Source organism: Balaenoptera borealis (genome assembly GCF_965194805.1).
Source record: "Balaenoptera borealis genome assembly, chromosome: 3".
NCBI classification, from domain to species: domain Eukaryota; kingdom Metazoa; phylum Chordata; class Mammalia; order Artiodactyla; family Balaenopteridae; genus Balaenoptera; species Balaenoptera borealis.
Genome location: NC_138866.1, coordinates 116,104,411 through 116,128,659, shown reverse-complemented (window position 1 = coordinate 116,128,659; position 24,249 = coordinate 116,104,411). Strand labels below are relative to the sequence as shown.

Genomic DNA, 24,249 nt, shown 5'->3' with positions numbered 1-24,249 from the left:
TCTAAGTTAATTCAGTATTTACTGCAGAAAGGGAGAATTACACCTTGAAAGAGACTTGGTGTAGTTTCTAAGAAGGAAGATTTCAAGAAATGGTGTTTATAGGATTTGGAGGCCTGGGCTCCAGTGGTTTAAGGTGGTTTTTCAAAGCAAGAAATTGATGGGGAGTGGGCACAGTTTGTGACATTTAAGACAGTTTAAGATCCGTAGACACAGAAAAGCAGGGGTCTTGAAGCAAGTCTCGTTAAATAAACTTGGTCATATATGTGAGCTCTTTGCCTATGTGAGCAGTCTGTGGTCCTGAGAGTCATCTGTCCTGTCCCAGATGAGCAAACTATTTGCCCAGATAAATTAATTTCTTGAAGCAAACAATTAATCTATTTATCCTCCTGGACTAGAATTTCCTAGAGCAGTTGTGTCATGTTGACATGGGTGGTCTCAGTTCTTATTTAACAAGACCAACTTCTTAGCTTGAAATCCCCTTTCTCACAAAAGTGGAAGCCTGCCTTTTTTTGCCTGTTTTTGCTCTGTCCTTTCCATACTGTGAGTTCACCGTGTGTGTGGGCTAAATGTTATACTCCTAGATGTGGGGTTCATTTGTTTTCTATATATGTTTACCCAAAAGACCCAGTAAAAGACCTTTTTTAACATATGGGGGTATTTATTTGGTGAGGATTCCTTGTGCAGTACACTTTTCCATACATATGTAATACTTGAATAATTAAGGTGTTTTTTTTTTGTAATACCCTTCTGTTGACCCTGATAGCTGTTGCTTTTTTTTTCCTTTTTGCATCAAAATTCCAAAAAAGAGCCATCTGTACTCATTGTTTCTGATTACCCTTTCATTGTCTTTTTTTTTTTTTAAATAAACTTCTTTATTTGGAAAATTACAAACATAAACAAAAGTAGAGAGAATTGTAGAGTACGAATCACCTGGATTCAATAATCATAAGCTCATAGTCAGTCATGGTTCATCCATACCCCATCCCGCACACATTCCCATTGTATTATTTTGAAGCAAATCTCAGACATTTTATCAATAATTATTTTAGTATATATCTTTAAAAGATAAGATTTTTTAACCTAACCATATCATAAATCTGAAAAATAGTACCATATTATCTAAAATATAATATTATAAAATAGCATAATACCATAATATCTTCAAATCAACAATTAATTCCTTAATATCGTTAAATATCCAATCAGGGTTCACATTCCTAAATGTCTCATAAATGATAGCACATGTTTTTTCATTTGAATCAGGATCTAAATAAGACCCATATATTGCATTTGGATGCTATGTACCTTAAATTTAATTTAGAGATTCCCTATCCCTCCCCCCCCCCTTTTTTTTCTTCTTCTTTTTAAATTCATTTATTGAAGAAACTAGGTCACTTGTCCTGTAGAGTTTGCTACGGTCTGAATTTTGCTGATTGCATCCCCTTGATTTGTTGTTTAACATGTTCTTCTCATCCCTATATTTTCTGTAACTTGTTGGCAGTTAGACCTGGTGACTCTCAGATTCAGTTTGAATGTTTAGGCAAGAATAGTTGAGAGGTAGCACAGTGGTCTCCTATTACGAAGCATAGGATGGATGTCTACTCATCTTTCTCGCTTTATCTTGGTCTCTCTTTGCAACCATTGATGATCATTGCCTACATCCATCATTTCCTTAGTGGTTGCATTATTTCTTCTTTATTTAATAATGAGAATACTTTTATAAAGAGAAACTTCGTCTTGTTAACTATTTAGCTATGCTGACATACAGTTTACATAGAAAAGGCAGGTCATACTTGATTCTTTCCTTTTGTTTTTGTTTGTTTGTTTCAAAATAATGAATTGTTTCCCTAACATCCTCCAAAAATGAACATTACAGATTGCTGGGGAAGTTTACTGTATTACTACAAACTCATGGACTTAAACGTATTTCACATGTTTCTGTTCATTCTTATTGACGTAAATACCATTTTTTAAAAAATTATTTATTTATGGCTGTGTTGGGTCTTCGTTTCCGTGCGAGGGCTTTCTCTAGTTGCGGCAAGGGGGGGCCACTGTTCATCGCGGTGCGCGGGCCTCTCACTATCGCAGCCTCTCTTGTTGCGGAGCACAGGCTCCGGACGCGCAGGCTCAGTAGTTGTGGCTCACGGGCCCAGCTGCTCCGCGGCATGTGGGATCTTCCCAGACCAGGGCTCGAACCCGTGTCCCTTGCATTGGCAGGCAGATTCGCAACCACTGCGCCACCAGGGAAGCCCGTAAATACCATTTTTAATCTAGCATATTGTCAAAGATCAAAAAGTTTGAAAACATACAGCGCTGGGGTGGCTGTGTAAAATGGTTCAACATCTATGGACAGCAATTTGGCAATATTTAACAAATTATAAAATGCACATTTCCTTTGACCCAACAATTTTACTTTTAGGAATTTATCCTAGAAATGGACTTACAAGCACGCAAAGTGATGTATGTACAAAGGTATTAACTGCAGTCTTGTTTATTTTAGCAAAATAAATGGAAAGAGATATTTATACACACACGTTTATAGCAGCATTATACACAATAGCCAAAAAGTGGAAGCAACCCAAATGCCCATGGCTGGATGAATGGATAAAATGTGGTATATACATACAATGGAATATTATTCAGTCTTAACAAGGAAAGAAATTCTGACATGTACTGCAACATGGAGGTGTTGGTTGCACAACAATGTAAATACTTGATGGTACTGAGCTGTACAATTAAAATGATTAATTAAGATGGTAAATTTTATGTTGTGTATTTTGCCACAATTAATTTTTTTAATTCAAATATATAAAGTAAATTAAAATTAAAACTGTAATTACTAACATGAATTTTACCATTCATCTTTCTATTGTGCAATGCCAGTTTTAAATGCACCTATCATAGTATTTCACTCACACACGGAATCACACAATACAGAAATTACACAATTTGTGAGTTACGGTTTGTCCCCAGGGGTGCCTTGAGCTGTCCATAACAGACAAACACAAGAAAGACGGAGGAAGGTCGTTAGGAGGAAAAGAGCCCTCCCAATCCTCCCCCAGGCTCGGAGCCAGAGTAGGGCGCGCTTCCGGAACGCGCGGACACTCTCTAGCGAGAGCGGTCCCCCCAGGGCGCATCCCTCCTGCAGGGTTGCAGCGAGCGCAGGCCTGCGTGCTGCTGTGTCCGGCTCCTGCCAGCAGATGACCGGCCTAGCCTGGCGGAGTCTGGAGAGGTCAGGCCAGGTGTCTCTCCTGCCCCAGGGCCCCCTGCCCAAACCGGGGCAGACAGGCGACTCCCAGCGGTACTGAGACCTCGGCGCCGGTGAAACTCTCGCCCCTGGATTGAGGTGGGCGAGAGACCCTGCGCAGCCAGCCCGGGGAAGGGATGGGCACCATCACACCCCTGACCCTTCCCGTGGCCGCGCCCAGAACTCTGCCGGGGACGGAAGAGAGCAGCAGTCGCCGGGCAGGGCCAGGGACACCGGGAGGCGGAAGGAGGCGGGATGGCGCATGAACCAAGGCTTCCAGCCCCTGGCGCATGCTCCATTGTTCTAGGAGACTTCCTTCTGAAACGCAAATTCAAAGATACAATTAAGGATTTCGAGGCAGTAACAGCACTTCAGAACATGGGACCCCCTGTACGACTGCACCGGCCACACACCCATGCAGCCGGCCCTGGTAGGTAGGAATCGCAAGTCTTGGTGATAACATCTAGAGCTGTGCTGTCCAATAGAAATAAAATGTGAGCCCCACAGGCGAGCCACGTATGTAATTTTAAATGTTCTAGTGTCTAATTAAAAAGGTGAGATTAATTTTAATATATTTTATTTACCCTAACATATCCAAAAATATTATCATCTCAACATGTAATCAGTATTAAAATTACTGAGACATTTTACTTTTTTTTTTTTTTTTTTCATACTAAGTCCTCAAAATCCAGTGTGTATTTTACACTTAGGTCACATCTCGTTCCAAGACCTCAATTGCCACATGGGGCTAGTGGCTGATCAAGTGGACAGGGCAGGTGTAGAGCATGAAAAAGGAAGTGGATGGCTGGAGGACCGTTTGTGCTGTTGCCACTTGGTGGCATAATATTGGCTGCTAAAACAGAAATACCTACCAACGTTTGTCAGTCACTTCCTGTGACTGGTGCAATTTGGCACCAGAATTCCTATGAGTAATTTTGATGACTATTGTGAATATTGTGCTGCTATTTTAACACTGTTACTGATTTTTAAATATTCCTGTATGTAACAGTGTCATCCAGACATTCATTAAAGCAGTGGTTCTGATGCTAATGCTACAAAACCTCCCCTAATCAATAAACATTAGAAGGGGAAGTTAGATGTGTCAATTGCCAAGAGGGAAACCAAGTAACCAACGTTATGCTCCATGTTGTTAATTTAGAAATGAAACCTTGGGAAATACTGGAAAGTTCTGAAAAATAAAAATCAACATTTAAGCAGATACACTTTTAAGTTTTCAAAAATGGTTACATAAGAAAGGAAAAAACAAAACCTGACAACAGAGCTGCAAGATCCAGGTCAGAGTAATGTGCACCTGAGCTGCCCTGGTTGTGCATGTAAACACTCAGAACAAAAAGCCCTGTTTTACATTTTGCATGTGTTCCTACAGGGGAAATTGAGTGCTTACTAGAACACTGTCATTAGGTACAGTTTCATTTTCACTAGCCTTTCCCATTCAGGAGTCACTTTACTGGCGGACTAGCCTGCCATGTAGTGGTGAAAACGGGAAACTACAGGCCACTTTTTAAGCATTTTATGCATAGTATTTGAAACATCAAAATAATAAATGCAATATAAAATAAACACCTGGAAGTGCACCATCCATCTTAAGAACTAGAACATTACCTATTAATGCATCCACCTGTATGCCGTTTTCTTATCTTATCCTGCCTCCTCATTAGAGATAATACTGGCTTGAATTTTATGTTGACCATTTTCTTGATTTTTAAAAATAGGTTGTTTTATCATTTGTATATGCATCCCTAAATGAAATATTATTTAATTTACTCATCTGAGCTTTATAAAAGTGCTGTCATGATTTTATGCCATTTTCTGCAACTTGCCTTTTTCATACATTATATTTGACCATGTTATGTGTGTAGCTGGAGTTGATTCCCTGTGGGAATAGATAGCTATTTATTTATCCATTCTCCTGTCAATGGACATTTGGTAGCCTCCAATTTTTTGCCATTTTTTAACAGTATGGCAATGAATATTCTTATACATGTGCAAGAACCTCTTTATAACATATCTAGTTCAATTTTACAAAATACATATAGCCAAAGTGTCTTTCAAAGTTGTACCAGTTTACACTCCATTTGTGGTATATAAAAGGTCCCAGTGATCTTCATCTCCATCAGCACTCGGTGTGACTAAATTTCTTAGTTGTTGCCAATGGAGTTGGAAAACAGGATCTTATTGTGGCATTGACTTGTATAATATTTCCCTGGCCATCAATGAGGTCCAGCGTATTTTAATTTTTATTGGAGATTTGTTTCCTTTTTTGTAAAGTGTCTATTTATGTCTTTTGCCCATTTTTAACTGGTTTATCTCTTTGTAATTTTAAGATTAAGATCTTAATCTAGGGAGATATATATCAGTTTCTGTATTTAGCAACCTTGGTGAATTGTTTTGTATTTAGCAACCTTGGTAAACTCTCTCACTAATTCTAATAATTTGTCTGTAGATTCTTTTGGGGTTTTCTATGTAAACAATTATATTAGCTACAAATAATGACAGTATTGTTTCCTTCTCTCTCCTTATATCTGTCTTATCCTTGACTTGTGGAGCAGAAGAGGTGATGGCAGATTCCTTTGCCTCGTTCTGCTCTTAAAGGAACAATGCTTTCAGTGATTCATCATTAAGAATGATGACTACTGTAGGCTTTTTAAAAAAGACTACCTCTTAATGTGAGGAAGTTTTTTTTATTCCTGCTTTACTAAGAGTTTTTACCAGGCATGAGTGTTGACTTTTACTGACTGCCTTTACTAGATCTATTTAGATAATCATACAACTTCTCCTTTAACCCATTAACGTGATGAATTAAAGTCATGGGCTTTTATGTTAAATGATCCAAATATTCTAGGGATAATTCCAGCTTAGTCATGATGAATTGCCTTTAATATATGCTGTTGGATTTGATTTGCTAGTATTTTGTTTATAGTATTTCCATTTAATATGTTCATGAGGGATTCTGGTCTGTTATTTTCTTTCTCATACTTTCTCATACTTGACTGATTTTATTTCAAGGTTATACTAACCTCGTATGAGTTGAGGAGCATTGCTTCTTTGGATAGTCTTTGTTTGTGTGAAATTAGAATCATTTGTTCCATGAAAATCTGCTAGAAATTGCCTGAAAACCAGCAAGGCTTGATTTTTTTTTTAAGCCACTGATTCAATTTCTTTAATACTGTTGGGAACTCAAGCTTTCTTGTTACAGCTTCGATAAGTTATATGTTTCTAGAAATGTTTCCCTTTCTAATAAGTTTTTTAATTCATTGATGTAATATTCTTTATGGCATGCTCATCTTATCTTTTTAATCTCTTCTGTATTTTCAGCTTTCTTCTGTTCTCCATTCCTATTATTGCTTGTTTATGCATGCTACCTACTACCCTCTTATTTAATGAATCTTACCAAAAGTTTGTCTGTTTTATCTGGCCTTGGCTTGTTGATCATCTCTATTGTATATTCATTTCATTTCATTAATTTTTGCTCTTATCTTTATATCTTTTCTTAAACTTTCTTTGTGTTTATTCTACTGGGGTTATTTTTCCTCTTAGAGCGAAAGCTAGCTCATTAATTTTCAGCCTTTTTTCTTTTTTAATGTAAACATCTAAAGCTATAAATTTCCCTGTAATTACCCTTTTTGCTTCATCCACCAGTTTTGATATGTACAATTTTCATCACATATCATATAGCTGTTTCTATACAACTTTCAATTTCTATTATGATATCTTACTTGACTCCTAAATTATATAGAAATGTACTTTCTGGGACTTCCCTGGTGGCGCAGTGGTTAAGAATCTGCCTGCCAACGCAGGGCACACGGGTTCCATCCCTGGTCCGGGAAGATCCCACATGCTGCGGAGCAACTAAGCCTGGGTGCCACAACTCCTGAAGCCCGGGGGCTCTAGGACCCGCGTGCCACAACTACTGAAGCCCACACACCTAGTGCCCATGCTCCGCAACAAGAGAAGCCACTGCAATGAGAAGCCCGCACACAGCAATGAAGAGTAGCCCCCTCTCGCCGCAACTAGAGAAAGCCCACGCGTAGCAACGAAGACCCAGTGCAGCCAAAAATTAATTAATTAATTAATTAATTTTAAAAAAAGAAATGTACTTTATAATTTTCAAAACTCAGGAGGGGATGTCATTTATCTTTCTGTTAAAGACTTAATTTAATTGCATAAGGTATAACTATGATCGTAGGTCATAAAATGTGATTTATGTGAATCAGATTCTTTGGAATTCGTTGAAACTGGCTATAAGGCCTTTTATATGGTCAATTTTTGGAAGTGTTCCATGTGCACTTGGAAAGAATGTCTATTCCTTGATTGTTGGATATAGAGTGATTTATAAATATGCACTAAATCAAGCTGGTTAATTGTGTTATTCAAATCTTTTTTGACCCATTAATAATTGAGATCATTGTATTGAAATCTCCCACTATGTTAGTGGGTTATCAATTTCTTTTTTTTTAATATTTATTTAGTTAGTTAGTTTTGGCTGCGTTGGGTCTTTTTTTTTTTTTTGGCTGTACCAGGTCTTACTTGTGACCAGTGGGCTCCTTAGTTGTGGGAGGCAGGCTCCTTAGTTGCAGCACGTGGGCTCCTTAGTTGTGGCATGCAAACTCTTAGTTGCGGCGTGCATGTGGGATCTAGTTCCCTGAGCAGGGATCAAACCCGGGCCCCCTGCATTGGGAGTGTGGAGTCTTAACCGCACTTAACCACTGCATCACCATGGGAGTCCTTGCATTGGATCTTAGTCACAGCATGCAGGATCTTTTCTTTTCATTGCAGCACATGGGCTCTTCATTGCGGTGTGTGGGCTTCTCTCTAGTTGTGGGCACGGGCTCCAGGGCGTGTGGGCTCAGTAGTTGCGGTGTGTGGGCTCTCTAGTTGTGATGCATGGGCTCAGTAGTTGTGGCGCGCATGCTCCAGAACACGTGGGCTCTGTAGTTGTGACCCGCGGGCTCCAGAGTGTGTGGGCTCTGTAGTTGCAGCACGCAGGCTTACTTACCCCGTGGCATGTGGGATCTTAGTTCCCTAACCAGGGATCGAACCTGCATCCCATGCATTGGAAGGCGGATTCTTAACCACTGGACCACCAGGGAAGTCCCAGATTAGTCAATTTCTATCCATAGTTCTATACATTTCATTTTATGTATTTGGATACTATTTTAGTAGGTACCCACAACTTTTGGACTATTATATCTGGTGGAACAAACCTTTTATCATGAAAATGATGAAAGGCCCTAATAATACATTTTGCCTTATAGTCTATTTTGTCTAATACCAATATATTGCACCAGCTTTCTTTTAATTAGCATTTTACTTTTGTTCATCATTTTACTTTCATCTTTTCTGTGTCCTTTTATTTTAGGTTTGTCTAGTTTTTAGGGGTTTTTCTTAATCTAGGTCTGAGACTCTGTCTTTTGTTTATCCCATTTATACTTATTGTGATTACTGATAATATTTCTACGTCTTAATTTTTATTTTCTATTTGTTCTCTTTTCTAAACTTCTTTCAACTTTTTTTTTTTCTAAACTGACTTTTTGTTTTTGTTTTCTTACTCTATTTTCTGCTCTACTGGTGTGGAAGTTATACTTTCTGTGTTTTTAGTAATTACCCTTGAAATTTTACCAGGCACATTTAACAAAGTCTAAAGTCAACAGTACTTGAACCTTCTCAAGAAGAACTCAGAGCACTCTACCTCCTCTCACCAGCCTCACTCTCCTTCTCCCACCTATAAATTATTATTGTCCAGTATTTGTGCCTGTCGTTTTTCAACCCCACAAATTACATGCCATCACCATCTTTCATTAGTTGTTTTTTGCAGACAGTGTGTTTGGAATTATCTACATGTTTACTGATTTCTTTGCTCACCATTTCTTCTTGCATTCCAGACCTTCCTTCTGGGCTCATTTTCCTTCTTCCTGAAGTGCATCTTCTAGAATTTGTTTTAGTGAAGGTCTGTTAGTGGTAAAATCTCTGTTTTTTTTTCTAAAAATGTCCCTATTTCACCTTCATGTTTCTATCTTACACTTATTCTTGAAAGATAGTTTTGCTGGGTACACAATTCTGGGTTAACAGTTATTTTCTCTCAGTACTTTGAAGATATTTTTCTATCTTTTAGATTCACTGTTGTGGGGACTATATTCAATATCCTGTGATAAACCACAATGGAAAAAATATATTAAAAAAGAATGTATAGATTCACTGTTGCTGTCACTGTCCAATTGTTTCTCTGTAGACAATCTTTCTTTTCTCTCTAGCTGCTATTAACATGTTTGCCTTTAGTGCTCTGTGGTTTCCCTACAATATGTCCAGGTGTATGTCTTTTTTAACCTGCTTGATGCATGTTCTGTTTCTCCTGTCCATGGGTTGGTGTCTTTTATCAGATCTGGAAATTTTTAGCTGTTAGCTTTTCAAATATTGCTTCTCCTTTATTCTCTCTATTCTCTGCTTCTGGGAGTCTGACTGGATATTTTTTAGACCTCATTCCATCTTCCCTTCTCTTAACCTCTCAGTCATATTTCTCATCTCCTTGACTCCCTGTGCCTCATTCTGGGTAGTTTTCTCAGATCTATCTCCTGTTCACTAATTCCCTATCCAGCTGTGTTTAATCTGTTGTTTAGCCTGTCCATTGAGGTTTTTTTTTAAATAAATTTATTTATTTTATTTATTTATTTTTCTGTGTTGGGTCTTCATTGCTGCCCGCGGGCTTTCTCTAGTTGAACCAAGTGGGGGCTACTCTTTTTTTTTTTTTTTTTGGCTGTATTGAGTCTTCATTGCTGCGTGCGGCCTTTCTCTAGTTGTGGCAAACGGGGGCTACTCTTTGTTGTGGTGCGCAGGCTTCTCATTGCAGAGGCTTCTCTTTGTTTCACAGCATGGGCTCTAGGCGTGCAGGCTTCAGTAGTTGTGGCGTGTGGGCTCAGTAGTTGTGGCACACGGGCTCTAGAGTGCAGGCTCAGTAGTTGTGGTGCACGGGCTTAGTTGCTCCGCAGCGTGTGGGATCTTCCCAGACCAAGGCTCGAACCCGTGTCCCCTGCATTGGCAGGCGGATTCTTAACCATTGCACCACCAGGGAAGTCCCCATTGAGTTTTTAATCTCAAGGGTTAAATTGTTAAGTTCTATTTGCTTCCTTTTCAGATATGTCTGGTCATTTGCAGTTGTCTCTTTGCCTTGCTTATTTTTTTTTTTATAAATTTATTTATTTATTTATATTTATTTTTGGCTGTGTTGGGTCTCCGTTTCTGTGCGAGGGCTTTCTCTAGTTGCGGCAAGTGGGGACCACTCTTCATCGCGTTGCGCGGGCCTCTCACTATCACGGCCTCTCTTGTTGCGGAGCACAGGCTCCAGACACGCAGGCTCAGTAGTTGTGGCTCACGGGCCTAGCTGCTCCGCGGCACGTGGGATCTTCCCAGACCAGGGCTCGAACCCGTGTCCCCTGCATTGGCAGGCAGATTCTCAACCACTGCGCCACCAGGGAAGCCCACCTTGCTTATTTTTTAAAAATAACAGCTCTATTGAGATATAATTTGCAGATAATAAGATTCACCCTTTGAAAGTGTACAATTCATTGGTTTTTAGCATATTCACAGAAGTTGTGAAACAATTATCATGAATTCTAGAACAATTCTGTCACCCTCAAAAGAAACTCTATACTCGTTAGCAGTCACTACAAATTCCCTTCTACCTCTGTCTCCCAAAAACCACTAATCTATTTTCTGTCTCTATGGATTTGCCTATTCTGGACAATTCATAAGAATGGAGTCATACAATATATGGCCTTCTGTAACTGGCTTCTTTCATCTAGCAAAATATTTCCAAGATTCATCCATATTGTAGGAAATATCAGTACTTTGTTCCTTCTTATGGCTGAATAAAATTCCATTGTATGGGTCTACCATATTTTATTTATTTATTTACCAGTTGATGGACATTTGGGTTGTTCGGGGCTATTATGAATAATGCTGCCACGAACATTCATGTACTATTTGTTGTTTTTTTTTAATTTAATTTAATTTATTTTTTATACAGCAGGTTCTTATTCGTTATCTATTTTGTACATATTAGTGTATACATGTCAATCCCAATCTCCCAATTCATCACACCACCACCCCACCCCACTGCCAGTTTCCCCCCTTGGTGTCCATATGTTTGTCCTCTACACCTGTGTCTCTATGTCTGCCTTGCAAACCGGTTCATCTGTACCATTTTTCTAGATTCCACATATATGTATTAATATATGATATTTGTTTTTCTCTTTCTGACTTACTTCATTCTGTATGACAGTCTCTAGGTCCATCCACGTCTCTACAAATGACCCAATTTCGTTCCTTTTTATGGCTGAGTAATGTTCCATTGTATATATGTGCCACATCTTCTTTATCCATTCATCTGTAGATGGATACTTTGGTTGCTTCCATGACCTGGCTACTGTAAATAGTCATGTACTTTTTTTTTTTTTTTTTTTTTCTTTAATAGTCATGTACTTTTTTGTGTGTGGATGTGTATTTTCTTTTCTCTTGGTCATATACCTGTATATCTAGGTTATGTGATAACTCAGTATTTAACAGTTTGAGGAATTGGCAGAAGGTTTTCCATGCACCATTTTACAATCCCACTAGCAATGTATAAGGGTTCCAATTTCTCCACGTCTTCCCCAACACTTGTTATTGTTTGTCTTTTTTGATCCCTTGCTTATTCCTGTGATCCCATCTTTTATTTTCTTTAAACATTTCCTATCTAGTTATTTTACATCTTCTTCTATCTGATAATTGCAATAACTAAAAACCATAGGGATCTAAATGTGTTACATTTTGTCTTCTCTTCATGGTAGCTCATTTCCTTCTGTATTTGATGATATATTTCTGTGAAAATATAAGGTAGGGTTTTTCTTGTGCTCATTGCTATATCCCCATCATCTAGAACAGTGACTGATATGTAACAGGTGCTCAACAAATTGTTGTTGAATGAACAAATGAGTCCTAAGGACCTAAGCAGGAAAGGAAACCCCAGAGAAGATGTGCATTTGCTTCTGCTTAGTGCCAAGATGCCTATAAACCTACGGCTATTTAGCCTCTATCAGTCACAGTCTCCTTGGGGAAAACAGAAGCCATACACTCTATGTATTCCAAGTGTATCCACCTGTGTCCAATCAGGAAACAAACCACACAGTGATTTAAACAGGGGATGTTTAATATAAACAATTATTAAGCTATAATAAAAGAATAACTGTAAGATATAAAAAGAACTACAGTGCTGAGAGAAAGTACCCAAGGAAGGACAAACTTTGAAGGGGAGGGGTCTCCCTCCCCAAAGGTGGGGTTCACACCTCACTGGAGAAAATGTGGTTGCAGACCACTGTATGGCAGAGAAGTTCGCAAGGTGGCCTGGGCCAGAGCCTATCCTCAGTTTCTGGAAAGACAAGAAGCAACCCACTGGAGCACACGTGAGCTGTGCCCGGGGGGCAGGTGGTCAGGCGTGCAGGTGCACAGAGGGAATCTGGCACCACTGCAAGAGGGAGGCCTGGAATCCACCGTCTGTGAGCACAATGGGAGGTGATCACCAGGCCAAGCAGGGGCTGTGAGGTCACTGAGAGATTGTGTGGTCTGGGTGTGTGGCTGGGACAGAGCACCACCGGCATTGCTCCTGCCCATACCACTCTCCAAAGGTACAGCGCCAGGACCAGCAGGAGAAACGCTTCCTCCCCCAGTGTCTTTCCAGTGCCGTCTACAGAAAAAACTTACCATCAGTAAGCTCATAGTAAGAAGGTATGTTTAAAGGAATTTTGCCCATAATCACAGAACAGGTATTGAAAAGTGAATTTGGAACAAGAGGCAATAAATTGATAGTTGGCATGCCAAGCATCTCAGTTTCGGCTCCAGGGAAACAGAGGTCTATACAAACTTTGGAAGTGTTGGGGGAGCAAAGGTAAGGGAACCTTCAACTGCAGCTTCAGTCTGTAGCACCCACGTGGGTGATTCTCAGGTTTGCCCCGAGGCCACTCTAATCTCAAGAGCCTCTGGGAAGCGCCCACCCACCCTCTCAGGCAGCAGCCCGTTGTAGGAGATCCTCAAGAAGCACATCCAGAAGCTACTGTGAACTCCTGTCTGCTTGTGAGTCTGCAACCCCTCTGGAGAACCGTGCCCTCTCCCTTTCACCCCTTTCACCCGCCTTCCGAATCTCTCCCAACAGCCTCTCGTTTGCAGCCTCTACTGAAACCCCATGGGGCAGAGGATTCTGGGAAATGTAGTTTCTGCTTCTCCTCAGCGATAGAGCGGAGACCTCAGAAGGGGAGCCAGTGACAGTACACAATCCTTTAGAGACCTGAGCTAAGGTGGAGTCCTGAGGCAGATCCCCTACATTGCCACTGGCCCAAGGGCAGGCTTCCCAGGAGTACCTAAATTGGGCATTTGCCCTCAGGGCCACCCAACCTTTTCTTTGCTTTCCAGTCAGTGCTTCTTCATCCAGTCTCAGGTCCGTGATTTTTGTTTGTTTGTTTAATTTTAGTGGTGAGGAACCTTGGTGATTTCCCCTACTATCTGCATACCCAGCAATGCATTAAAATTATTTTTTTCCAGGACCCAGTTGTTTTACAGGGAGGGAGCCCTTCTGGGAATCTAGTCCATCACACCACCAAGTGCAGAAGATCCAGGCTACTTTTTAAAAGAATGATTCCAACTCAGCAAGGCTCTAAAGTCAGTGGAATAATTTTAATGCCACTGCTCACAACGGAAAAAAACATAAGAAATAAGTGATTCAAATTTGTGGCTGTATCACAGAGGCCTGTGGGGATCTGATGAGAGCTAGAGGTTCCGCAAGATATACATATATCCTCAAAACATGTTGCATACAATTCCAGGTGGTCCGAAGTCCCCTGACGCCCATCTGTGGACCCTGTCCACAGAAAGTAAAAGCTTGACAAAAGAGAAATCAGGTCACGTACAAAATGTCAGTCCAGCTTTTATAAAGAGCCCAAAGCAGTTGGTATTTTTCTCACCATGCTTTTCTAAACATTACTAAAAGCATTTCTAATTAAATGTTCAATGTTTACTGTTTCTAGCATATTAGTTTTAAATCATATTAAAGACATAGTAAAGTTTTTCGTGTTTCATTTAAAAATTTGCAGTGGAAGCGGCCCCTTGTGTAATTAATGTCTACAATGACTCCATGCCTGTTTCATAAGGACTGAGCATGGCTTTACTAACAAGTTATTATAAGGGTTTGTTTGTAATAACTTTACTTGTAAGACATTTTCATCATTTAATTTATGTCAAATCAGGAACAAACTCCCAACTCAAACAATGTTCTTATGGGGAAAACACAGTTTTATGCAATGGTCAATTCAAGAATGCCCTGGGGAAAAAACTAGATTGTCTTGTTTCGGGTATTTTAGCCTTGTCCTCCACCCCACCCCAAACCCGGCTACCTTACATGTTTCCCCAGGGAAGGGACTGCAGAGCAGGAAGACCTGGGAGTCCATCCTGGCTTCTGCTGGGTAACCTTGGCCTCACATCTCCAAGTTTCTGTTTAATCATCTGTCAAGGAGCAATGACAGTACCACGGAGTGGGTGGGCAAGGACAGTAAGGTTACGAGAAATATTGGTTCCATGTGTGCTATCCTGGTGCAGCTCAACAAATGCTTATTGACTGACTAGGTAACTGGGAACTGGCTCTGGCTAGTTGTCCAACTAGGAAAAGGGATCCCGCTTTGCCTGCTGGGTCTATTCAGAGTTATGACTTGCCCATTGTTTGATGGGGGATCCTGTAGCCAAGCAAATGAATAGTTAAAGTCAGGCAACGAGGGCTTTTGGCTTTGGGTGGAAACTGAATTCCCAGATAATACATACATTATGTATAGACTGCCTATACCTGCCTCTGCGCTTGGCACTCAGGCCAGAGCCCCGCACAGGAAGATCGTGGAAAGGCAGGGGAGGATGAGACATAGGATGGTGGTGAATGACCCAGTTTAGAACTCCCCTCTCACGTCGCAGGGGTGAGGAATCTCCAGGCCATGGGAGTGAAATGTACAATTTGATTTGTCATCAGGGTGATACTGCCATGGTTACCTCTGCTGTCATCCAGAAGGTAATCTTTTTTGCAAGGCAGAGCATCTGAAGTTTTTAAGATTAAAGATCACTTGAAATGGTATTGCTACTTTGGAAAATAGTTTGCAGTTTCTTATAAAGTTAAATGTATAGTTACCATAGAAGCCAGCAATCCCATTCCTAGGTGTTTACTTAAGAGAAATAAGACATCTGTCCACACAAAGACTTGTACATGAATGTTCCTAGCAACTTTATCAAACTGGAAACAACTCAGATATCCTTCAAATGGATTAACAAACTGTGGTACATCCAGACAATAGAATTCTACTCGGTAATAAAAAGAACTGAACTCTTGAAATGTACAAAAATACGAATGAATCTCAAAAGCATCATACTAAGTGGAAAAATCCAGATGGAAAAAGCTAGATGATTCCATTTATATGAAATTTAAGAAAAGACAAAACTATAATGACATAAAGAAAATCAGTGGTTGTCAAGGGTTGGCGATGGTAGAAGGGAGGCACTGCAAAGGGACATGAGGGAATTTTTGGAAGTGATGGAATTATTCTGTATCATGACTGTGGTGGTGGTTACATGAGAATATACATTTGTCAAAATTCATTGACTTATACTTAAAATTAAAGAATTTTATTGTGTATAAGTTATACCGCGATAGAGCTATTTTTTTTTAAACCGTGACTTAAAGCTATCATGTTTATCTCTCAATTAAACCTGAAACTAGCAAAGTTTACTTAAGTTTGACCTTAGACTTATTTTCCAGGCAGGTCAGTGGGCCTCAGAAAAATTCCTAAGGACTCACTTCTGAGCTGGTGGTGGGAAAGGCTGATACAGGCTTCTAAAGCCAGAAGTTAGGTGATGTTTTCTGCTCTGGGAGCCCATGGGTTCAAAGCCCAGAAAGGAATTCAGGGGCACCCTTACAATGTGGAGCAGGATACAGACTACCTGGTGAGATTCGAGGGGATCCAGAAAGTTCTCCTTCAGATGGCCCCCACGTTGGTGCTGAACTTCTGGTGCTTCCTCTGGATTGAGCATTGCCTTCCCCGAGCTTCCTACCCAGGAAAACACATTCTTGCCACCAGGACAATGACCATGAGTTTTCAGGCTTCTACCACCTTCTTAGAGCTTCCCAATAACCTTGGAAGGGGGCTGTTATGATCATCCTGATCTTGGGTGGCCGTGTGGTGGCTGCAGTGTGTGGCAGCTTGAAGCGAGACCTCAGTTCCCTGGCCAGGGATTGAACCCAGGCCGTAGCGGTGAAAGCACTGAATCCTAACCATTAGACCACCAGGGGTTAGTGGCTAGGAGCAGGACCCTGGCTCTTGTCTGCTTTGAAGAAAGAATTCATCAAAGAGATGAAAAGTAGCGAGGCATGTAAAGTGTTTATTAGGAGAGAAGATATGTTCAGAGAAAGCATGGGTGGGCTGAGATAGAGAGAGAGAACCACGCTTTTGGGGTGGTTTAAATCACTTATATGGGGGCAGTTCTTCCAGGTTTCCTCTGGCCAATCCTCTTGCTTTGTCTGTCTTTGAGTCCATGTTTGGTCTGGCTCAGGGCCCTCCCCTCTGTGCGAGCGCATCTTTTACCCAAGGTGGATTCCAGCACGAGGGTCTCTAGGTGGTTAGCAGAACATATTATACTCTAGTGCCCCCTCCCCTGAGGATCTTGTCTGTCCATGTGTAGCTTGAGGGGGTCTCCTTGACCTCAAGAATGAGAAATATGTGACCTCCTTATCTTTTATCTAAGCAGGGCTTAGCCCCTATTTGTTTTTGTCATTCCCATTATCTTGAAGTGTCCACAGGAGACAAAGTCCAGGTGCTTATCATGTTCCTGTTATTATCTTTATTTTCAAAGTATAAACAGGAGGCTAGTTGTAAATGTCTAACCTGGGGCCCATCTATCTCCTACCTCAATCCCATTTTACAGGTAAAGAAACCAAGAGCAGAGAGCTTGGGTGGCTTTTCCCAGAGCACACAGCCCTGAGTCAACCTCAGTGGAGCCAGATCCTATCTAAGCCTTATCTTTTTAAAGCCCTCGCTTTCTGCAGCATGGCTGTCCACTCACATGGATGACTTTTCTACTTTTTAAAGATCAGGCCTATGAAGATGCCCCTGGGAAAAGCCTAGATTTTCTAACACTAACAGCTCTGGGTCTCTTGAATAGATGATTAATTTCAAAGTCCAGTCACACAGAGTTCAGGCTTAACAATTCTTAAATAGTTTTTAAAAGCAGATTATTACTCCTTGCTCGCCATGGCCATGGAGAAACCTCCCTCAAGTCTGCATGGCCTGTCTGGTCAGGCAGCTTGTGTGGTGGTTTCTGAAGAGTACAGGCCCCAGAGGCAGGCTGCCCAGCTCATTGACGGCCACACCACTGACAGAACAGGCTGTGGGATCTTGGGCAGGTGACTCAGCCTCTCTGTGCCTGAGTTTCCTCATCTGTAAGCAAGGCAAAATTTATCCCTACCCCTAAGGGCTATTGTGAGAATCAAATGAGGGCAGACACATAAAGCACTGAGACCAGGGCCTAGCACATAGCAATTGTACAATAAATGTTAGCTGTTAAGAGTGAAAGAAAAGGGGGGACTTCCCTGGTGGTCTAGTGGTTAAGAATCCACCTTCCAATGCAGGGGACGCAGGTTCGATCCCTGGTCGGGGAACTAAGATGCCACATGCTGTGGGGCAACTAAGCCCATGAGCCACAACTACTGAGCCTGCATGCTCTAGAGCCCACGCGCCACAGCTAGAGAGCCCACATGCCGCAACTACTGAACCCACACACTCTGGAGCCCGCGTGCCACAACTAGAGAGCCCGCATGCTGCAACTAAGACCCAATGCAGCCAAATAAATTAATTAATTTTTTAATAAAAGTGAAAGAAAAGAACCCTGAATTCCTTTCTGGGCTTTGAACCCATGGACTCCCAAAGCAGGAAACACCACGTAAGTTCTGATTTTAGAAGCTCACATCAGCCTTTTCCACCACAGGCTCAGGAGCAGGTGCTTAGAAATTCATTTGAAGCAGTAATTTTGAGGCCCACTGACCTTTCTTAAAAAATGAGTCTAAGATTAAACTTAAGTAAACTTCACTAATGTTCACGTAAGAGCTAGGGATGTGGCATCAGGGCAGCGGCAGGCCCTGGGACCCTGTTAGCAGCAGATGGGAAGGGGAGGGGGCTAGCTGAGAACAATTCAATGCGGGAGGCAGACTTCCAGACAAGGTTTATAACACATGTAGAAAAGAGTGATCTCTTCCATTAAGGCATGGGGAAAGAGCACAGAATCTCCTATCTTAGGGCTTTTGTTGAAGCCCAGGGTAGTGAACCGTCCCCTTCTTCCCTGGCCTATCTGGCCAGAGAGGGAGCAGCTGTGACTGTACAGCATCTGGCCTCACTGACTGGCCCAGGGTGGGCACCTGCCTCAAGCTGAGCCAATCATAATCCCCCCACGAGAACTTAGAATTGGGCCCAGAAGAGTCCAGGCTCATTCTGCTTAACTCCTGGATGAAAGCGAGGTAAACTTGGAAGCTGCCAGCTGAGGCCATTGGCTGCCAATGCTCCCTAGGACACAGGGCAAGCCAGTTTCAGAGAGAGAGAAGGATGGAACAGAAGCAGAGTGGGAGGGAGGTGGCTTTCGGGTTTCTCTAAGTCCAGGCCCTGGTTCTCATCTGTTCCCCAAGGCCCAGCTGCATCCTCGTACTTAGATTCCTTTAAAATCGCTTTTTGCCATTAACCTGGCCCCAGCTGTTTCTAGCAGTCACAACCACAAGACTCTTTTTTTTTTTTTTTAAATAAAATTATTTATTTATTTTTGGCTGCGTTGCATTTTCGTTGCTGGGCGTGGGCTTTCTCTAGTTGCAGTGAGCGGGGGCTACTCTTCGTTGCAGTGCGCGCTTCTCATTGCTGTGGCTTCTCGTGTTGTGGAGCATGGGGTCTAGAGCACGGGCTCAGTAGTTGTGGCTCGTGGGCTCTAGAGCGCAGGCTCAGTAGTTGTGGCGCATGGGCTTAGTTGCTCCGCGGCATGTGGGATCTTCCTGGGCCAGGGCTCGAACCCGTGTCCCCTGCATTGGCAGGTGGATTCTTAACCACTGCGCCACCAGGGAAGCCCCCACAAGACTCTTAATGAAAGCAATTTGAGGCAAACACCTCCTTCTGTCTCTTTCCCCCACAGTGTGGTCACCCTCCCAGCTTCCTTAAGGATGACCTCAGCCTGGACGAGGGTGTCCTACAGGCAACACCAGCTGACAGGGGAAGCCATTCTCCATGTCCTTCTATGGTCCCTCCCTCTTCCCCCAGACCTATCCTCTCTTCCCTGGGGTCTGACCATGTGTAACCCCTGTTTCTCACAAGCAGAGGTCCCTAAATCAGGCCTTTCCTGACTGCCTTTCTCCCGGCATAACTGCCCCTTCCCTGTCCCATTTCTTCTTTGTCTGCTCTCCTTAGTCCCAGCTTCTGAGTTCAGAGGGCTGTGTGTCATGCCTCCCAGGTGGTGGCTACAGCCTAACAGGGGACTTCAAAGCCTTCCAGAGAGATGATGGATATTAGCTGAACCTATTGTAATCATTTCATAATATACGTAAATCAAACCATGATGCCGTATGCCTTAAACTTGTGCAGTGATGTATGTCAGTTATTTCTCAACAAAACTGGGGGTGGGGGAAAGCCTTCCCGGGGCAGACCGGCATGGGAAGATGTTTTGGGAAAAGAAAAGTTTTCAAAAGTTCTTATGTAAACTTGATAGAAAGATGAGGATTCGTCTCACCGGATTAGGAGTGAGGAGATTGGAGTCTAGTCCTGGCTTTGCTTCTAACTCACTGTGTGACTTCAGGCTTCAGTTTTCTCAGCAGCAGAATGGCAGAATTGAATGAGATCAAAGGCTTTTGGGAGCCTTGTAAGGAGGCCTTGGTCATTGCCTTGGAAACGGTAGGAGGGAAAGAGAGATGGCACCTGGGCCCCTGTTTCTCTTCACTCAGAGTAGCCCCGCTTGTATCTGTTTTATACACTGAGCCTCCTTCTCAGATGTTATCTTATCCCAGGTTTCCGAAGAAGCAGATCTTGAGGCAGGAGTGTATGTGCTAACACTTTATGATGGAGTGCGATGCTGGGGCAGCTGAGGTGGGAAAAAGCAGGGTGAGGGAGAGAAAAGGAGGGAGAGGGCACAGAGGACTTTGCTGAGCTGGCTGCTATACACCTCCCCTGTTGCTAAATCTTGTGGGACCTTCTTTAATGAGGCCGTACGAAGCTTAGGACAGTCCACCCAGAAAGAGGAAGAGAAAGGAATTTATCTGCCAACCCCTGTCTCTTACTGGTCAAAGGTTCACCCCATGGAGTGTCTGACACTCCTGCACTCTCAGGCCAGAAATTTGGGGGATCGGGGGGTGCCATTGGTTTGTGCTGGTGAAACAAGTGGAAGACCTGGAAGACAGGTGTAGCTGAGAGGATCTTAGGCGGGCATTAAAAAGGAGCTCATACAGCTCTAGTTGGAAAAGAGTGAGAACTTCTGCTAAAATAAAAGTTGAAACCACTGGTCTGTGTAATCCCAAAGGACCTTCCCAGCTGCAAAGTTCCTTGACGCTGTTCACTGAAATTGCAGCTGAGACCATTTGCCTTTCTGGTGGGCAGGAACCATGTCCCCAGAGAGTTGGAAGCAAGATTCCTGGAAATGTGTATCCCTCAGTGCCCAAGGGTTGGTGCCAACTTTGCTCTATCCCCCACCCCTGGCCCTGCTACCCTCAATTTCCATGCAATTTGAGAGCTAACACAGATGGTATTTTTAAAGAGTCCTGATGGGACAGGAAAGACGGGGGGCTGATAATCCCACCAGGCTGGGGGAGTTTTCATCTTGTTCACTCCGAAAGTCCCAGCCTCCCTGCCAGCCTGGATTCCCCTGCACTCAGGAGCAGCTGTCGGCTCCAGACAGGAGGCAGATTTGATGGTATTTAAGGGATTGGAGGATTAAGTGAGCCAGAGAGGCCCCCACTGCACAGCCTCATCCTCTAATGGCTGGAAGCTCACTCCTTGGTATTATTAAATCGATGATTACATCACGGGCACTGCATACCCCTACCTTTGGAGCCCAGCAGGCTTGCAAAGCCAGCAGAGAATGAGAGATTAGGGTCAGAGTGGGAAGCCTCAATCCTTCTTCTCTGGTGTATGCATAGATCAATCTGTAGATGGAAGATCAGACTCACCAAAATTAAATCTGGGATCCAGTCTGAGCGTTGTCTTTGGCTGACCTTGGGTACACTACTTCAGCTCAGGACATTGGCTTTCCCTGATGCAAAACAGGGACATCCCCTGCTTGCTTATGACACGGTGAGGAACAAATGAGAGAAAGCAAGCTATAAAGCATACGTGCCCTTTAGTGGGGCTGGGGTGGGCGTTGGGGGTGTGACCTGTGGGCTGCTGGAGCCCAGGATGGGACTGATGGAAAATGGTCCTGATGCAGGCACCAGCCACAGTCAAGATGGGACATGCAGGCTCTGATCAAAAGGAGAAGGAATAAACCCAATAAAAGTCTCTCAAGAGAAAAGACAGGAAAGAAAATAGAATGGAAGTAGGCATAGCTCAAACCCCTCAAATCATGGAGGGAAACCTCAGGTCCAAGGACAGACTGTTGTAAATAACAAACCCACCAGTGCCAGGCTCTGTGCTAAGCACTTCACGTGCATTATTTCACTGAATCATCACAACCCCAATGCAGTAGATGCAACAAGCTTCTCCTTGTTACAGATGAGTAAACTGAGGCTGAGCAATTTACCCAAGTGTCACAGCTAGTTAGCAACGGTATCAGGATTGAAATCCAGGCAGTCTGCCTCACAGATTGTTCTCCGGCTTTTTTTTTTTTTTTTTTTAATTGAAGTATAGATGATTTACAATGTTGTGTTAGTTTCTGGTGTACAGCAAAGTGATTCAGATATATATATATAGGTATATATATATATATATTCTTTTCCATTATGGTTTATTACAGGATGCTTATTCTTTTATATTTTATATTCTTTTCCATTATGGTTAATATAGTTCCCTGTGCTATACAGTAGGACTGTGTTGTTTGTTCTCAGGCTTTGCCCATTGTTCTCCTTTCTCACAGGGAAGCTGTCTCCCCAGGTAGCCTCTAAGGTTCGAATTGTCATCTATATTCCTGTGACTCACAAGTCTGTCTGCTCAACTCCCAAGTCTGGCCTAAGTGTCAGATCCATGGGTCCATCAGCCTTCCTGACCCCACCTCAAGCTTAATGTGTCCAAGGATGAATTCTCATTTAGCCTAAACCTGCTCCAACCCACTTCCCAAGGGGTACCTCCACCATCCACCCAGCTGCAGAAACTGGCCACTGCCTGAACTCTTCTCTCACCCCTGACATCCAAGTCACAGCCTTGGTACCTCCCACACAACTTTTGATGTCATTAATTCTCTCCTTTCCACTGTCACTGTACCCAGTCCAGGACCCTCACGAGAAGAACTGGGCCCCAGTCTCTAGTCCTGCCTCCTCTCATCCACCTCCCCGACCCCCCATACTGTGGAGGGAAGGGTCTAAAATGCAAATACGTTGGTGCCACTCCCCTGCCCAACAGCCTTGAACTGCTTCCCATTGTTCTCTGGATAAAGGCTGTCCTCCTTTGCGCTGGTTCCTTCCCCAGGTCAACTCCTGTTGCTCTTCCTCCCTGCCCTCTGCTGCTCTCACTGAACTTCTTTCTGTTCCTCCAAACATCAGGGTCTCTCTGGATGCCAAGCCCCCTGGCTGGCTGTCCCCTCTGACTGGAACACTCTTCCCCACTCCTCATGTGTTTGGTGGACTTCTGCTCAGACTTCATTGTCAGCTCAGAAGTCCAAAGTCACAGCTAGGATGTCCATCTGAAGCCAAGTCCCCCTAAACTGAGTTCATGATTAATCTCTCTATCCAAAACTTTATTCCCTTTCTTGTCCCCTCTGACCTCAATCCTGTGCTAACTGAACACTAATCAGCCAGAGTCAGATGACTAAAACTGTTGTTGTTAACATCATTAATGTACTAAAATTGCTATTATAGATATCATCATTAACATACAAACCCAGGTTGTTTCTCCAGGGCAAGATGAGCTAACAGACCCCCCAGCCATGGACCATCTGGTTGGAGAATCATAACCAAAGATATCCGGACTCCTGAAACAACAATTAACAAATGTCACAAGACGATGATTAATCCCAGCCTTTTTGTTCTTCCCCTTAAAAAAAAAACCCCCTAACTCAAAGACTAAGTTGGAGTGGATCTGAGGCTTGTCTCCCACTCCCTTGCTTGGCACCCTGCAATAAACGCTGTACTTTACCAAGTGGACAAAAAAAAAATAACGTCCACCATCAAGCCATCAGCCACTGCAGCTGCCCCCCATGGCGCATCCCGAGGGGAATTCAGGATGGAGAAAAACAGGATTCTGGCCCTAGATAGTTAAGATGCAGATCAAAGGTCAGTAAGCCCAGACTCTTGCATCTTCCCATACACTAAAATCATTAACTTGAGATGTCTGTTTTTTGTGATTAGCGGTAATCTTTTGATGTTCGACTACATTTTTTTTTTTTTCAGCAAAAACTCCTGTGTATCCTGGCTCCTCCCTTACCTCTTTGGAACAGTTCCTCAGAGCTATCTGTGCTATCTGGCCTACAGTTCTCAGTAATGTCCCCGAATAAAACATAATTCTCAACTTTTAGGTTGTGCATTTTTTTTCAGCCGACAACCACAACTCATTGTCAGTAAATTGGCTTTGCAAACGGAGTTCAGTTCCCCAAGGCCTCCTCCAGAAGCCTTGTCTGACCCCACCCCCTCCAAGTCTCCACCCTCACAATACTCAGTACTTTCCCCAGCACACCACTTACCAATCCGCACCCCTAACACCCCATGTAAGCCTACTAGGGTAGGGCTCATCCATTCTCATATGGGATGGGGCGCTGCTCAGGAG

General features: G+C 42.8%; 1 protein-coding gene and 1 long non-coding RNA gene across 13 annotated transcripts in view; both read left to right on the top strand.

Moving 5' to 3' along the window:
• Positions 1-24,249, top strand: part of CLN6 (CLN6 transmembrane ER protein) — a 58,660-nt gene that overhangs the window by 8,690 nt on the left and 25,721 nt on the right. The window lies entirely within an intron of this gene.
• On the top strand, positions 2-23,994 carry LOC309624855. The gene is made up of 3 exons (XR_014242169.1): positions 2-3,677; positions 23,372-23,759; positions 23,877-23,994. It is a non-coding gene; the product is annotated as an uncharacterized lncRNA (long non-coding RNA).